This window comes from Helicoverpa zea, chromosome 3 (assembly GCF_022581195.2).
Source record: "Helicoverpa zea isolate HzStark_Cry1AcR chromosome 3, ilHelZeax1.1, whole genome shotgun sequence".
Taxonomy (NCBI): Eukaryota; Metazoa; Arthropoda; class Insecta; order Lepidoptera; family Noctuidae; genus Helicoverpa; species Helicoverpa zea.
In genome coordinates, this window is record NC_061454.1 from 173,702 (window position 1) to 192,139 (window position 18,438).

The 18,438-nt window shown below is 41.8% G+C and overlaps 1 protein-coding gene across 1 annotated transcript in view; it reads left to right on the forward strand.

The window, feature by feature from the left end:
* The window catches only part of LOC124645951 (neuroligin-4, X-linked-like), an 87,231-nt gene that overhangs the window by 32,202 nt on the left and 36,591 nt on the right, over positions 1–18,438 (forward strand). Inside the window, exon 2 of the mRNA XM_047185939.1 lies at positions 13,113–13,157. The gene's annotated coding sequence lies outside the window, so the exon portion shown is untranslated. The remainder of the gene's footprint in view (positions 1–13,112; positions 13,158–18,438) is intronic.

The following is an 18,438-nucleotide window of genomic DNA, read 5'->3' on the forward strand; positions in this document are numbered from 1 at the left end:
TTGTAAAGTTTATTGAAAAAAAAATGTATTTTTTTGTTGTTGCCGTCGAAAGTACTTCTTAACTTAGAATGACCCATATGCACTCGAGGAGAGTGGGGCCGAGTGACCATCTATCAAAGTAAGCCTCGTTAACTTAGAGAGTGCTCAGTTTTAATCGTACTCACTTCTGTTTCTGAAAATCAGCAACCCGGGATGACAAATGTGCGCCCCGGACGAGATGTTCTCCCTGAGGGTGCGCCAGAGGGCGCCATCGGTGGAGTTACAGTGAATGCGCGAAGTGAACAGATTATGTTGTGTCATGTGTCTGTATCGGGAGTATACCTGTGTCGGTACACAATCACGTGAAATATATCGCGGATACGTTCCCTCTGAACATATTGTTTAAATATTCTATTTACCTACCTGCTCCTTCACCCCGTATTTCGGTAAAAATGTTACGATGAATTAGGCAGGCGCTTATCCGTACCAAGTAGGATTATCGATGAATATTGAAATCTTAAAAGTTCGTCGATTGAAGATTGATTGAGAAAAATATTTGTCGATACGAGGATGAAAAGTAGTACGCTAGCATTTGCATTGCAGAACCTATTTGAGTAAACATAAACCGTCTTACCACAAAAACTTTTAAACGTCAGTTTATGCCTTGTCTAAAAAAATGTCAAATTATGACGTTGACATATGGTTCATTTTGCAGCCAAAATTTTATTAGACAAGTGTAAAACAGGGTTTAAAGTTTTTGTAGTAAGGCCCTAGATGTTTTAGAAATTGAAGAAGAGATGTATCTCTGATTGTAGCACGGTTTCGTCAGTGTGTCTGGGGGCGCGGGATGTGTAGATTTTTTCCAATGCGGTACAATATTGCCGTCACCGACAGATCAACCGACGGAATTTCTATTCTCGCATTCCAAGGAGCGGATGTGTGCCAGCACCCGCTCGTCAAAGGCTCGTGTGCCTCCCGCGTCCGGCACGCGTCTGCCGTGTCCGACACACGCGGCATTCTAGTCACGACATGTGTTTTATTGAATAACTCTAGGAAATAAGGTTAGCCAAATGCTTTTCGCTGCTTGTATTGTAATATGCCAAGCCACGTTGAAAGCGGGTATGCATGGCTTAGAAGCTTCTCGCTGTGTAGAATGTAGTGCTCGCGTATAATATCCGATAAGCATTCATCTAATAAGCTGACAGCTGTACGCGTCACGCCTGCAGCCCCGCCGGGGTTCACAGCAGCTCGGCCGAGTTCCCTCACTAACAGTATTGGTGCACGCAAGAGGGCGCGAACTTATCGACATTTATCGGGCACGGTTCCAACTTCGGATTTCGCCTGAGATTTTCACGGATCTAAAAACCTTAATGCACTTTGCTTATATGTAGATCGAATACTCGTGAAGAGTGCCAAAGCTTTGAAGCCGGTGGTTTCATTCCGTCATGTATGTTTCATCTATACTAATTTTGATTCTTTATAAATCATCGGGTCGGTACAAATAAAGACGATGCAGAAACAGTTGTTGTTGCACAACTAAAGATGTAAAAGAACAAAACGTGAAGTTTCGTAGCAACAGTTAAGAGTATGAGACTGGCGGAGATTGCGTTGTGTAACAGTGGCCGCGCCGGAATGTGCAACATTAACATGATGTCTGTAAAAAGGTTAGCCTTAATAGTACGGTACCAAGGCGATGCATGTTTTCGATGTAACAAATCATGAATAAGTTAACCGCACACTGACTTCAGTGTAATGAATGTCCCGACCCGCAGTAACTCCCTGTCCACCGGCGCGGTATGTGCGACTGCACACATACACACACGTACATACATGTGTGTGGAATGCTGGTGTTCGTATGGATAACAAATCTCCAAATTATGTTTTTATTTGTTTTGTGTTAAATTGATTGAGATATCGCCTAAACTTGTCGTATTTAAAGATTGACAAAGTGAAGGCGGCAGGAAGTACTTACCTAGTTGCAGAGATCTGAAACAAACACAGAATATGCATTACATATATTGTTAATATAAGTACTAATATTATAAAGAGGAACTATTTTGTTTGTTTGAAATGGATAAACTCGGAAACTACTGAACCTATTTAAAAAATTCTAAAAATTCATTAGAATGCTACATTAGATAAGATTGACGTAGGCTATACCTTATCGATCGATATATCAATAGATGATCGATGAGGGCTGAAGTTTCCACGGGACGCGGGTGAAACCGTGGGAAAACGGCTAGTTAATAATATAAAACAGGAGCCACAGAATCGAGATCCGGTGCCGATAGCAAACAAACTGTTGACGAGTATTTTCGTCGGACTGCAGGCTCCGAGGATGTGTCGCTCCGAGCAACAACTAGACGCCTGAACCAATAGCAATTATACGCAGAGCCGCCATGTTTGCCAAACGTGCTGCCCATTAACCTTATGTAGGCAACCACCAGACAATTGTCACAAGACAAGACCAGACAATTGTGACAAGGATTTATATCCTTTTTAAATGTCCTCATCTGAATTTATTTATTTGTAAAAATATGCCATTCTATCTTCAGGCAACATTTCATGGCCCGCAGTCCAAATAAAATGTAATTTTAATATAACACTGAATACATCAAATAGCAGCTGTTACAATTTATGGGCACGCCAGCGTCGCGACGAGCTCTCTGCGTTTTTTTAAGCTTTATGCAATATGGCTGCCATTAACAAACTGTTTGGAGGCAAACCATAAATTCGTGAACACGCAAAAACAAAAAACGCTCGACCTAAAATTACAAGAACACTTATTCATTGCTTGGCAGAATTTTAGCACGAAATGCCTGCCTAGGCTGGGTTTAAAGAATTTAGCGGGCTAACGAAATTATGTGAGCTAGTTCTACTGTAAAATTTTGCGACGTCGGCTGTTTTATTTTAATATACCATGCAGTCAAGAACAAAATATATGAGTGGCGTTGTGCATTCCTCACCAAATAATTCATTAAAAAGTCTGATACTTGTACACGAACCGGCCTCATAAAGTTCCAATGCTTAGAAAATAATTCTTTGTAGTGACATCTGCAACAGAAACCCTTTGCTACGCTGGGATTTTCACAACTTTATGCGTATCTTTGTTTTTCGTTTAGCAGGATTAAAGCTTAAGAGAATTCAATTAAATAAAATACGAGAGTGGAAGTTGACGGTTAATATTTAAATGGCGGAGAAGTTTAAATGACTGTCCATTATTCATATCGTCCGTTAATGAGGAAGTGGAGCGAGCCGGAGCTGGCATCAGCCGCCGGCAAACAGCCGCGGGCGAGTGCAGCGCTCATTAACAGCCGTTTTAAATATTGAATAGCGAACAGTTTTCAGTTTCGTCAATGTGATATCCATTCCTAATTGAATTAATAAACCGCCGGCTAATGGGCGCCGGGTCGCCGGGTCGCCGGTGGCCGGGCGCCGGGCCGCGTGGCTCGGTCGCCCGCGGCGCTGCGTCCGCCGCACTCGCACTTATTTGCATATTAATCTATTACTCGTTCCAAGTTTCACTCTCAGGGATTTGAAAGCGATCCCGCTCGTTCAAGTTTTGTTCCTATTCATTGTGTTTCCGAACATTCTCTTTTTTGTTTAAATTTACTTAATGGATTAACAAAAGAAACGTTTTTACGGAGCTTTTGTTTGCCGCTTGTGTGGACTTCATTTAAATATCTGAATGTCCGCGGAGGAAGCCGCTGGGGTCGCTAAGTGACAATTGTTGTCACAAAGTGCTGTGAAGGGACGCAAAAGTGGGATTAAAAACGACAAAAAAGGTCGGACCCTTTCACCAGTACATTACATAATTATTAATCTGCAGTGAGCTACAGACAGCAATCACTTCACAAAATTGATGTTTATGAAGCTGCAAGATTTTCCTAAGATCGTCGTAAAGTCCATTACGTCATAAGTTTAGCACTTCATAGACACCTAACGATATAAGTTGAGTCTAAGCTTGATAAATGACCTCCCTCCGAGGAGATGACTCTCTGCATACATATACATAGTAGGGCGATGGATGTTAAATAATGTATATTTGGAGAAGGTTATTAGATTGAAGATGTCACGGGCACTCCGGGAGTAGGGTAGCTCGAGAGGCTTAGAGGGCGCGGAGGTTGCCGGCCGGCCCTTGCCCACGGAAATGTTATATAAATTTGAATAATTTATTTGCATTATTATGCGACACAATACACCGTCAAATTGTTTGTTGTCATGTCAGAAATCACGGTCGCTCTACCTGTGGCTCCTCACAAATATTAATGTGACAACCAGTGATTTAGCTGCTTTTCATTTATGTTTGGCACAATTAACCGATAAATCAATTATTTATCGGGACAGTGGATATTATTCTGACTTCATTTCTAGGTAGGTATTTAATAAGGCTGAAGCAAGTAGGTAACGTTGTAATTAACACAAAATGTAAAGTGCCAAATATATAAATGTTAGACAAATACTAAGTAGCACACAAATACATACATATGTAGATACTATGTGCAACACACGTGCGTACTCATATTTCTGTAATCCAACACTGTCGGACGGACAGACGGACACCTGTGTATAAAAGAATACCCGCGCTGCGGACGGAGGCATGCAAATATACTGGGGAGTTGCTCCATTCATAATTTATATATGGAATAATTACATCAAGAATTTTGGCCGCGTAATAATAAAATATTTGTGTTGGACATTGTGAGTGGTATTAAAGTATTAAGTTACTCATGTCCTTTATTATGTAAAGTAATTAAACTCATTAAAGATAATGACGCTCACATGCACTTTCCTCACATCTATTTGTATACTCTGTACAGCTCTCGTACTTTTAGTACATGAAAAGTGTGTAAAATGAAGCGATGTCGTGACAGATCTGTTTGCGAGCACGCGTGTAGCGCCGGTGCCGCGGGGGGCGCTCCGCCACTAAAGTTCCTGACCGAGTCGGCTTCTCAATTTACTAGAAAGCCGTCTTGGAATATTTTATTGGGCTCCACTTCGGGGATGTGATCACGAGAGCGCTGCGGATACTCGCAATTCCTTTGCCTTCAAACTTATCTCGTATTTGAGCGCTGACAGCTCCTCTTTGCTACCGACTGTGACCACTTTACCGATACTGTTTTGATGATAATCGGTTTTACTTGGAATCGTTCGATCCCACTCCAAGCTTTGAAAGATGTAACAAGTAGCAATAGTGTGTTCCAATAAGCAACTCACTCGCGGTAGATTACATGCTTGTGATGTGCGGTTGTCTCGGGAATCCTTCGGACACACACTTATATTTCGGCAGCGGAAAGGAAAACTAGTAAAAGAATTATCTAGCTGTGTGCGCACACAGGCGGTCCCCTGTGACGTCACCCGCGAGAACATCACTCAAGCCTTTATATCAATTGGATAAGCACTTCTATCCGATAAAACTTTTCTTTGTAAAGATAACAATGTTTAGAAGCATAACTCTTGAGTACCTTCAAATTTAGCGTATAAGCCGAAAGAAGTAACGGGATAAAAGAACATGTATTTGGACTTATTCGCATTTAAGAAAATATTCTTAAACAAATAAAACGTATAGGCTACCTACTTAATTATGAATGATGTAGTTTGTGTAGTTAGTTACATTATAGTTTTTATCAACAAGCTGAAAAAAGAGAAAAATCAACCTGAAAACGCAAATAGTTCATAATTAGCGTCGGGCCCTACTTAGTTTTCTTTTTAAATCTCTCAATTCTCAAATCGAGCTGCATCGTTTATTTGGGAGCGTCGGAGGGATCGGTAGCAGCGATGTTATTTGTGCGAGCTAATGACTGGTTTATTTAGTTGCGCAGCGGGTCCGCAAGGCACCAGGCTAGCTGGCTTCCGCACCGCAGCACACCACGCCTCACCGAGTACCACTACGTGACGCTGCACTGCCAGCGGGGGTCGGATTCACACGCCTAGAAAATGCTCTCTCTAAACGAACACTGACGAAGAAAATTGTGTGATGTACAAACTTTCAAGGTATAGGTAGATCAAGCAAATTAAAGAAAAGGTGAAGGTTGTGGGTGTTAAGGTGTTATAAGGAAGTTCAGGAGTTGGCGCTAGATAGGCGTCAATGGAAGGAGCTGCACCGATGATGAGAAACGTTCACAAGAATAAAAAATACCGCAACGGTGTCGTGATTTTGGTGAATAAAATTGGCACTGTTAATTAGTGAATACAGTTTTGTATCTGTGTGGGTATGTCCGCCGTCAGTGCGCCCCGCCCCGCGCGGTGTATGCAGCGAGGTGAATAATTGAAGCCCAGCGCTGGGCAAGGCTGGGCAACGCTCGGGGCTAGTGAATGTTGCCCAGCATCTGAACATTTCCTGAATTAATAGCCGCTGTGTACGTGAGCTCAGTGCTCTACGATACTCACATCACATATAAAAGGTATACACTATGAGAGAGGTATTTGGTTTTATAAATAAGGTAAGTTAATTTTTGTTTGTAATTGGTACCGTACCGCTACCGAATGTCCAATTTTCAGAATTTCGACCTGAAATGTCTCGCTAACTCCATAAACATTGGCAAACGTAAACAAAACATTGAAAATTGGAAAAAATGCTTTGTGACATGTTAATTTGAATCCGTCGAAAAATTCGATATTGGAAAATGAAACATTTTACGCAAGTTATAATTACACGAGTGCCGCGCGGCCTCCCCCCCACCCGCCACCCCGCCTCGCATCACATTCAAACTTAATTACTAACTATGATGGTAATTTAAATTTTAAAAATACCTCCTCTAGTGCGTTGTGGAAATCACTACTTTCGGATTGTAGGATTTAATTTAACACAAATGTGTATCTGTATTATGCTTTAATCATTCATGTTACTGGTATGGTATAACACAACATTATGCTCGTGTCCAACAACGTGATAGACAAAGGTACCTTGCTATAGATTATTCACATTTTGACAGACGCGTTTGTGTAGCTTTGTGTTGCTTTAATCAACTAATAACCTGAACATTGAGGGCTCGTGACACGCCGGGGAATATTCCAGAAGCCACGAGTATGTGCCAAGACAACAGTCCCATCGGCTCAAAGAGAAGTCTTACAAACAGTGAGAAACTACTTCCTAGAAACATCGACCCAGGTGCAACAACGTTCAATAGCTGACTGTTGTTATTATTACAATGAATCCGAATGCGGGTTTTGTCTCAGCAACGGCTTACGTTACCCATCTAAACCCATAAACTATTATCAAAGTACTTTTCAATGGATTTATTAAACCACATTCACAATAACACACAATACGAGAGCACTATAATATATCGCTTACTATTTATACTACATGACTAATTCACCATTACTTAATTACTTATTAGTAACCACTTTAACATAATTACAGAGCAGATACCTACTCTGTTTAATTACCGATTAGCATAATATGTATATATACCTGTACTCTGACATAAACACGTATTATCTGTGACAAATCAAGCAGAGAGTGATCAGTAATCTGCGCATTCAATTAACTGGTGACAATGTATGGCGAGCCGCGCCGGGGCTCCGGCCTGTATTACCCTACTATTGTTCACGACAGGGTCAAGTGGGGGGCGGGGTATGTGACAAATGATGAGAGAAGTACCATCCTTAATTCGGGGAGTGATAACATGCACGAGACAAGACCAAGTTATTGTAGGAAACATTTGGGTCTTAGTGTACAGAAACCCCAGACACAGATACAATCTATTCCTGCAGCGATTGTAACCAAAAACTTGAATCTGTAAACACTAATAATGTCCAATTAAAACTTCAATGTTCATTCAGAAGCACCTCCAGGGAGACGTATTCGGTTGTAGCAATTATGTCGACTGCTCGACCATAAAAGGGTTTCCGTAATATTTATATTGGGGCATAAAGTCATATTCCATTTTTATTGCTACTCGAAGGATCAATAAAATAACATTGTAGCGTACAGTATGTCGTGATGAAGCTTCTGCGTTGTTTACTATGTGGCAGTAAGTAGGAAGCGATTAATTGCTAGATATTAATAATCGTATTGTTTCGTGCTCGTCGTAAACTGCCCCGGGTTTATGACTGCTCCGAGTTTTATTGGTAATCGCTAGCAAATGCTATGTTTGCCTTAGTTTGACCTTACTGTGTTTTCGTTACATATTTGCTCGGCAAAAAAAACTTAGCTATGAATATTTTTACTATACGCTGTTATCGTGAAATGATAAGCGTTTATGGATGTGTAATCTGATGTACTACAGTTTGGAAGCCTTCATAACTAAAATAATAACAACGTAAACTGACTTGATCAACATGAACAAGTCCGAATAACAAAAAATAAGTCGGAGTGAACATTTTATACACTGTGCAACAGGCTTAATACTAAATCTAGACTTCAACAAGGCCTGGCAAAAAAATATAGCCAAATTAAAATAATATTTCAGCAACCTTTGACGCGGGACCCCTGTGTAATAGGCTTAAATTTTATGAGGTAATGAATTAGTTCGTTGTTCCGCCACATAATAGAGGAGAGGTAATAAATCTCCGCTTTGTTCCTCCCGGTGCACGCGACTGTATATTGCATCGCAATCGATACAGCCTGTGACGCAATAACTTGGGAAGCCGCCATACCTTTGTACTGGATGTGACAAATTGCCAACCTGATAATTTATTGACTTATTTGTTTAGTTAGTTCTGTCTTGGCAAACAAGTAAACAAATTACAATTGTGAAAAATTAAGATTTACCGTGTGTGCGTATATATGTACTACGCAACATATAGACGAGCATTACTTTTATTTAGAAATCCCGCTATGTAATTCAGTTTAAATAACATCTCATTCGTTGCCGTGTTTGTTTAAAAATAAAGTGGCAAGTATATATGAGAACATCTTGTCTACATTATGTGTAATGTATGTAACAAGGGCACAGGTTCCTCCGAACTAACCCTAACTAAGTTTCGGACCCTATTAGAGGGCAAAAGTCTTCATGATTAAGTTTCGTTTTTTGTCACACCAAAACAACACTGTGGTTCGGAAATAATTGGATGTTTTACATATTATGTCCCTCGCCATGTATATGAGATACGTAAAATATTCCTGTCAGCTATTGATTTTTAGCAATGTTTTACAAAGCGAGGTTCTGCCATAATGATAATAAAATTATCAATCAGCATTTTGTGATTATAATAAGCTTGTTAGCTGCTGATTAGGTAGAGATTACAGAGACCTCATTGGGATCCAATCACAATTTACAAATCACAGTTGATACGCAGTAACAAGTGCAGAGCAGTGCGCTGTAGTGATGGCCGCAATCATTCCGCCGGACATTATCGATATCGAGTTAGCGCAATCAGCGCGCATTGAGCCAGGCCCGGCGCAGGCCAGCGCAGGCCTGCCTGTGGCCTGAATCCCTAATAGCGGGGCTCGTTACGTGGCCGCGCCAAATTGCCCTTTTTGTCCTGTTTGTCTTTATTGGCGCCGTTTGACGGCCACGGTGCCTTCTCATTTGTTGTTGTAGTTAGGAGCGGCTCGTATGTACCCGCTTCAGATAAGTTCAGCTGATTTATCTGAGCGGACGCGAGTGGACGGGGTCAGGCTCCGCGTGTAAGTAAATAGCAGTGGTTTGTACAACTTGTTAGTTTAGTCAGAGCACGGGATGTGTTGCATATCTAGCGTTCTACTGCATTTTATAAAACTGTACAAAATCACGAAATCACATTCAGTATTCATTTATTGTAGATATATTATATTGAACTGTAACAATAAGCAGGTAGAAACACAATGTAATAAAGTAAATATGTTTCAGCACCGCTGTCCACAAAACCACACAAAGAAATATAAAATAATCGTATCGCCTGGGAGATATTATATCCTAGTAACACAATGTAATATCGTGCGGAACCTATGTTTACTTATATACCGAATGGTTTTATTACTTTCGCAACTTTGTGATAGAGATTTGAACATGCTCGCGATATTGGCCCGACTGTCAGTCAAAATATAGTTTCCATTGAAAATAGCTTTCACAAAAATAACGAAAAAATATCGTGAGCGACATTGTAATCCCCCGCACTGTGCACAGACTGCGGAACATAATACGACTTCCAGAATCTATGACTGAATAACGCGGCCCCCGAAATATTCCCAAATCTTAATCAAGCTCTAATCTCTTGGAAAAAGGTATCTGCCCATGGAGAAAAATCTCGGACCGATCTCATATCGAATAGAAAAGTATTGAAGGCGGGTAACAATTGGGGGTTACCTGGACCTCCGAATATATTTTTATACGAGCTCAGACCCTTTCCCTTTTCAATGATACGTCGGGGAATATTTTGACAAACTAATATTAGCGGAGATTACCTCGACGGATAGTTATGCAAACAGCGACCCGCCCCAGAACCTATTACGGATTGCTTTTACTTAACTAGGGGAAAGGTAAAGAAGGAACACATTTGTATGCATGTGCCATTATTTATTATTCTTTAGTTATCATTGACGTCCACGTACCCGGCAGCGGGTCCTATGAAAACATCGGTGAAGCAATGTGAGTGGCGGCCGGACCCGGACGAGGTTTACGACAATACCGCATCGTTACTGGTCAATGTTAATAGCTATTTGTAGCTATGCCACTCGATATTGGAACTGCGTAATCGACTGAAAAGATTGCACACGAATGTAATCAAATTATATCGTACGAATAAATGTATCAGTTACTTAGTTTACTACGATACAAGGACTTTTTCAATACAATCATACATTTATAAAAGTAACGAACGTCCAGTAATAATGATCACTTCCAACATTTCTAGTTGTAAGCATGAATGTTTTTGTGTATCTAGTGTCGGCACTGTTTCTGTAATGTGGCTCTTGTACAAAGACTGCTATAAATAACAGTGAAAGTTGGGTTCAATAAAGTTAAACACGTCGGGTTGTATGTTCGTCTGTGGCAGGTAACTAGCGTCCTGTACAAACACCCGACTGACCCACTTGCAGTATCTAAGGCTCTTGATTCCGCGGTCGTCATCAGTTTTGGCTAAAGTGTATGTACAAAATATTTAAATAAATTAATACATAATCCTAACCAATATTATAAATATAAAAGTCACTCTGCTGCTTTTTGTCTGGCTGCCTTAAGTATCTTTCCCGGGACGCGAGTGGAACCGCAGGGAATAACTAGTCTTTTATTATTCATATAATATAAATGTTAAGCACTTAGAAAAAAATATCAGATTGTACCTATCGTTGTCGAAGGACGACTCGAAGCTCCGGAAAGCTCCTTGAAAATTATCAGCCAAGCGTAAACTTCTGTTTGAATTAACTACCTACATACAGGCTTGATAAATCTTATCAATTTGCTCAATCGAAACGGTACGGTTTGCCTGTTGCCTAGGTGGCTAGTCGCTACAAAGCAATAGATTTATTTATAAAGCTTTTGAAAAAACCGATGTGAAATGAACAAGGTTGTAGTATAATAATTCAAAAGCGTGGAGAAATATAGTGTTTTAGTGACGGAGGATGGAGTGGGCGGCCATTAATCGGCACACGCGGTCCATCCATCAAGTTTTTACGGACGCGCGGTGGCCACTCTTTGCCGTTTTATTGCTATACGACATATCGACATACATATTCTATGTTACGATGTGTGTGTTTCATCCTTTTTTTGTGTGTGGAAAACGTTGGACGAGTTAAGAATGTGTTTTGTTAGAAAGTAGTACATACAAAAATAGTTTTCAAAGCTACGATAAAAAATCGTTAACCAAATTTAATGAAATGCTCTAAAAACAACAATATTTAGGTTCTTGCTTCTTATTTCAACCGCATGAATCCTGTATACAATTACAAGCTCCCAGAGGAATTGTTCATTGTTCACCCGCTGGAGTTCCGCTTTCACTAGTGAGCATTGCCGGATATTATAACAATACAGCAATAAAAATACTACATACTCCATACATTTTCAGTATCTGATATTATTCGGGATAAGAGAAACTTGCTGACAAAGGCAGGGAAAGCCTCGGGCAGGGATAACAAATAAATAATACTGGTATTTGTATTATTCGGTGCACAGAGCACCGATGCTATCAACTTGATCGGTCACTATTATTTGTAGTTTGAGCAACTAGACAAGTCTTTGTGCGAACCTAGCGTGTGCATTCGTTTTATGAAAACTGTTTTATTTTAATTTAAAAATGTAAAATCATTTCACAAACAAATTTCTATTTTTAAGGGTTAAGAAAGGATTTTTGCGAAGTTATTGTTAAAATACAAGTACATTTCCATTTTTATAAACAACATTTACATTCATAGCTCTGTATCGAAAATTAAAAAGTTTTTTTTTTTTGCCTTAACCATTTCTCTATCTCTCGTTGTTTTTGTATACATATATTTCCCCACTTTATTGTTTAAAATCAAAAACCTGTAGTATGACCTTAGCTGTCCCGACATCACCAAAAACTAATTTTGCTCGTCTGCTGTAAGTTGTTCCCGGTTGTCTCACGACGTGATTCAGTTCTTCTTGAAAAGCAATTAGTGATCATGTCGGGGCGGCGGCGACAAGCGCGGACAGCCCCTGTTTAATTATGGACTTGTAAATGTTGATTTATTTCCACAGCACTCATACCAACTACCATTACTCGTTGGATTTTTAATTTATAGTGGACTTTACATTTTGTGCCGTAAATAACGAACTACGACCATTCATATAATAGACATTATTAACTTAAATAGAAGATATTTAAGGAGTCCGTCCATGGGTACCGTTTCTATCTCCAATCATAATCGAATGATAGGCAATCAATAGCATTGTTATCTATAACAAAACGTCCCTTCATGAATTGTGAACCGATTGTGACTCATACCAAAATGAAGGTAAAATTAATTTTCCTGAAGCAGGACCGAAGTTTAAGTACCACCTAGTTATATGGAGTATAATCGCCGAGAGGAAGCAGATATCAGCCCTCTTAACTACGTCCAAATTAATATTATTGTGTTAATTGAGAGCAGCCGAACATTCAGCGATGTCAGGGAGACATTTGATATTTGTTCAATTCTGAAATAGTATCAGTAGATCAAAGGGTGGTGTAATTTGCTTTGTTTGTCATTTATCGAATCTCGTTAATAGCAGCTTTGATTGGTTGTTAATTGTTTGTTATTATTGTTACAGATAAATGCAGACATGCACCACATCACGCTTGTGCTCCCTGACGGGGTGAGTTACTCGTCTACATTACATCTCGTCTCTCTGCAGGGTCGGTGAGTACCTGCGGAGCTACTGTTACAATAACATAAACTTCAGTACGTGAAAACTGCACAATTCTCTCGGCAGCACAATACAGTTTCCTGTGTATTGTGTTCGTGTTTCACCCGGTGTAGAAACACCTTATATTTCCCGTTTCTTTCCTCGTAAGGCTATTAATTTAGCTAGTCTCCTTATCTACCCAGTTAAACCTTTAAGCGCGGCCTATAAAACCTTCCAATTTAATTCCGTTGCTATACAAAGAGGCGATCCTATGAATTTTCATTAGAACTTATTTTTTCCATTAGTGCGTCTCAGAAAGCCTTCTTTTTATCCGTTAACGTCGTTCACTTAATTCCTGTCTTAATGATCTCTCCAGCCATCATCACGGTTTAGTGCACTTATGGAATTTATCCATGACCAGAAAGGGCAAAAAATCCAACCACATAATGTAATGTATTGAATGTTTCTAATTATGGTATCTTTTAAAAAGCATTTCCGGTCCACACAAGATCCTCATAGGTACTACTATTTCTAAATTCAGTTGACCGAAATACAAATAAATAGATAACATACCTCTGTAACAAATTGTCACTCCTCCCGTACCTCTCTCTGGGGCAGTGAGCCGCGCTCTACGTTTTTCTTTTCATTCAAAACAATTGCGGAAGATTTTAATCTGTTAAGCGATCACTTGGCGCCCTGAATCGTTCGGAAATGAAATTATATCGTGAAGTGTGCTCATAGATTAGGATTTGCCTTTACACAGGTATCAGTGGAATTAGCTCTCGATTGGATTTCTCTAATGAAACGCGTGTTAGTGTCCGAGGGAAATTCTTTGTTATATGCTAATGAAGTGGTCACGGCACCCCTAATGGAATTACAATGTTAAGTATTATCTTAGTCTACATGGGTATAGAATAATGTTAAACGCAGATTTAAGATAACTGCCAAAGTGCTGACAAGATCGTTAGAAATATACTTCTAGACCCATTATACATAGGCAGTGTTTATTGCTTCTTGAGTACAAAAATACTGAACCGCAATCAATCATATAAACGAGCATTAAATTACACAAATAAATATATTTAGAAAGTCGACAAAACTTTATGTTTTCGGAGTTGAGCTATAAGTCAGGTCCCCGCAGCAATAAGTCTGTCTGTCTGTTTATGCGGGGATGTTGGCAACAAGCACGAGGTAATCTAAAATTGAAGTGCGGCGCAAATCTGGCAAACGATCAGTTTTGAACGGTTTACGAACAAATCAACATAAAATATACGACTTAAACTCTGTATTCCGCGAAAGTTGCTTCTATGTAGTTATACTTTTATGTCATGATATATTTCATGAGAAGATTCTTCAGTTAAGTATAAAAACAAAATATGTTCCTGTAAAAACAAACAGCATCCCTTCTAAGAGAGACATAGGAGATGCGGTTTAACTATAACAGTAAATCTGAAGTCACTGAGAACCCACAAAAATGGTCTAGCGTAAATCTAGTCAGCGCCACAGAAGATGTATAGGAGTATATGGTAGGAACATGCGCGGTGTGTGATTGCGAGGCATGCATTATTGAGCCGAGCGCCATCACGAGCCCTGAATTATTCGCAGCTACCCTCTTATTTAGTGCGGCCCTGTGGAGCGCCCCTCCCGGCACCGGCAGCTCACCGCACGCCGGATGGTACTAAACATCACTAACGCGTGTTCAATCTGCGGCCGATACCACTCGCTTCCCGAAACAATGAACGAACCACGATAGCTTCGACTGTTTACTGGAGAGCCTCTATACAGTCTTGTGTCGTGCAAACACGTCTCAACCTTTACTTCAACAATTGAGTATGCTTTGACCGAGCTCTCTTTGTTCTCAATGAAGTAATTATTTCAAAGCCGAGCCTGCCGAGTTTCCGACGAAAATAATTATAAGTACGTAAGTACTGTGTATGTAAAGTTGTACAAGGAACCCGTATAATTCGAGTCTTTGGTCTGAGCCGGCACGTCTTAACCTTCATTTGAGGAACTCATTTTAATTAACACGTGAGCCCTCAAACAACTCTTCAAACAGAACTTGCGATCAATGTACTCTTACTGAGTATTCTGCAAACACAGCAGCGGATCTGTCATAAATTGCGTCATTAAAATGATTCCGGTAATTTCCATAATGGCCACAGTATTGCGGGCTTGTCGGCGGAATGACGCCCTGTAGCAATTAAGTTCCGAGACGCATCCACGAGCTCCCAATTAACTGCGGTCCTATCGATACCAAAAGACATTGATTGCTTGTGCGTCTGCCGAGATTATTTGAGAGCTCTCGAACACAAGAGGCAGTCAGGGCGCCAATAAACTCACTTAACGCTTGTGTTCCAATGAAACTCAAGCGGAAAAATGACAAACAGAATAAAGAGTTACTCATTCACGATTCTCGTTTTGTTCTATCGCACTTATTTGTCAGCTGTCGATGGGTAAACAAGAACAACAGAAGGTGGAGCGAAAAGAGTGCCTTTGTGTAAGAAAATTAAAAATAAATAGCGCGTCTGCTGAGTGGGAGTATAATAACGATAATAAATGTACAATATAAATCAGTGGGGCCTGGGTTCGATGCGCTGACGCTAATGACGTTTTCACATCAATTAAGTGAGGCTGGTGAGCGCCACTTGTCAACGTCATCGGCTGTGAGCAGACGTCGGCACGCGTTACACGGGCGGAGGTAGTGCCTTCTCTCTGGATTATATCCCGAGCGAGTTGCTGCTGTAATTAATTGTGAAGTAGAATATGTCTAAGCAGAATATGATGTAAGAGTCTGCGTCACTTGCCGGCGAAGTTGCAACTATGTCGGTAGTACTCGGGAGGCAGTTCAAGTTTACAGTAGTTTTATGGGTGTTTGTTGGAAGCAAATATGACGCGTCACTGTAAAGCTTAAAGAACTTGTTATCTGTATGGATAGTAGGCATTATGTTACCAGTATGTTTTGTAGTATATAATTTGGCTTTAGTTAAATGTCTGTATAAATAAACTATAGAATAACCTTTTTTTTTTTTTTAGCGACGTAAAATCATCAAATGACCCCTCCCGCTGTGGGTTAGCAGCGGTGAGGGAGTGTCAGACTCTTACTGACTAAAATCGTCGTGTTCCGTCATAGGCCTTTTATGTACCAGGGCCGCGGTATCTCTTTCGAACAACCCGCAGCCCCGGCAGGCCTTGGCCCTGCTGGGCCCCGCTGGGGTTGCTGACATCTCTTTGAGGAGCGCGTGGAACAACGCGCGCCGTCGACACGGGTCTGTCGTCTAGAAAGACAGAGGGACGATGAGCCACCCGAACTCACCGCCCACAGACCCACGCCTACGGTGGCCGGGAGTCATCTCGCGACACCCGGCGCCCATGGTGTCTACCTGGTCCAGCGCGGCGGCCGGGATGAGAGGTGCGAACTCTCTGGCGTTCCGCCTCCTCCTTCTCGAGCATGACCGCTTCGCAGAAGGAGGCGACGGCATCCCATTCCCTCTCGCCCCGGACCATGGCCTGAACCAGGGCCGGACGCGAGAGGTCGCCGCCGCCCAAAGCCTCGACGAGGACCCGGCGGTGCCCTTCCCATGCGGGGCACACCTGGACTGTGTGGTCCACCGTGTCCTCGGGGCTGTCCGCACAATGGTGACACCCGGGCGCCTCCTCACGACCGATGCGGTGCAGGTACCTCCTGAAACAACCGTGTCCGGTGAGGACCTGCGTCATGCGGTACGTGAGGGCGCCGTGACTCCTCCCGAGCCACTCCTCAAAGAGGGGACTTACCGCCACGATGGTGGCGTGCCCTGCACTGGGTTGCGACAGTCGCTCCCTCCAGGCCACCATGAGATCGCGCCGGAGCTCCGCCCGCTGCGCGACAACTTGCCGCGGCAACGGGGTTTCTCCCCGGCGCTGAGCCTCCTCGCGCCAGTCGTACAGGCGCAAGAAGACCCTCGCCTCCAGATCCCACGGTGGCAGTCCAGCAAGTAGGCCAGCTGCTTCGCGGGAAATCGTGCGGTACCCCCGGATTAGCCTAATGGCTATCACCCTTTGGGGCACGTTCAGGTAGTGTACAGCCCGCGGCCGTACCGAACGTGCCCATACCGGGGCCCCGTAAAGGTCCATGGACCGCATGACCCCCGCGTAGACTATAGAATAACCTGGCAATTAAAGACAAAGGACTCATTGCCACGTAGGTGTGTCTACTACCCACGTACTTCCTCACTACCAGACGTTTATTTTAGGCCTCTCTAGAATCTATAATGGTTCACCCCAAATTCGAAAGGTTGACTTATTTTTGTATCAAGTTACGAGGATTCATATTTCCTGTATAAACTAAGTCATATCACCTATCTATACAACACGTTAAAATTCTCCCGACGATAAATGACCAATGAACATAAATATGTTTGATATATTTGTTTTTAGTGCAACAGGGTTATTATTGCTACCGGTAATTACCACGCCATAATGATCAGCTGATTCTCCGGATAAATTTTTTTCTACCATCTTTTTTACGTAGGTATAAGGCGGCCAACTTTCCGAAAACTGAATGCGGGACTTAACCTTTCGTGAAAAGGGGGGGGGGCAGGGGGGCATTGAAAAATGATCGGACGGAACTGATAAAATAAAAACCGTAAGCAAAAAGCTATAATTTCATCCTCCGAGCCTTTTCCCAAACTATGTTGGGGTCGGCTTCCAGTCTAACCGGATTCAGCTGAGTACCAGTGCTTTACAAGAAGCGACTGCCTATCTGACCTCCTCAACCCAGTTACCCGGGCAACCCGATACCCCTTGGTTAGACTGGTGTCAGACTTACTGGCTTCTGACTACCCGTAACGACTGCCAAGCAAAAAGCAATAATTTAACCTATCAATATCGTGTCACAGCGTGCACTAATGTCTTCAAAATCATTAGGCCTCACGAGTTCAGTAGAAATAAAGAGAACGAGATTATATTATAGGTAATCTGTGTTCCTGCACTGTTGAGCGTGCGCGCAGGTGGGTGTTGTGTAGAAGTGTGGTAGAAAAATAGGGATGCGGGACATGCGGGACGCATACAACGTTTTGCGGGACTATTTTACTAATAATTTCAAAACGGGATTTCGTCAAGCGTTGCGGGACGGTCCCGCAGAATGCGGAACGGTTGGCCGCCTTACGTAGGTAACCTCCAAATATATCGTAACAAACTAACCAGATAAGATTGCTTATAATTTGAGGTGTCGGTTAAGCCTCCTAGGGTTCATGTGAGCGGCCGTGTCACC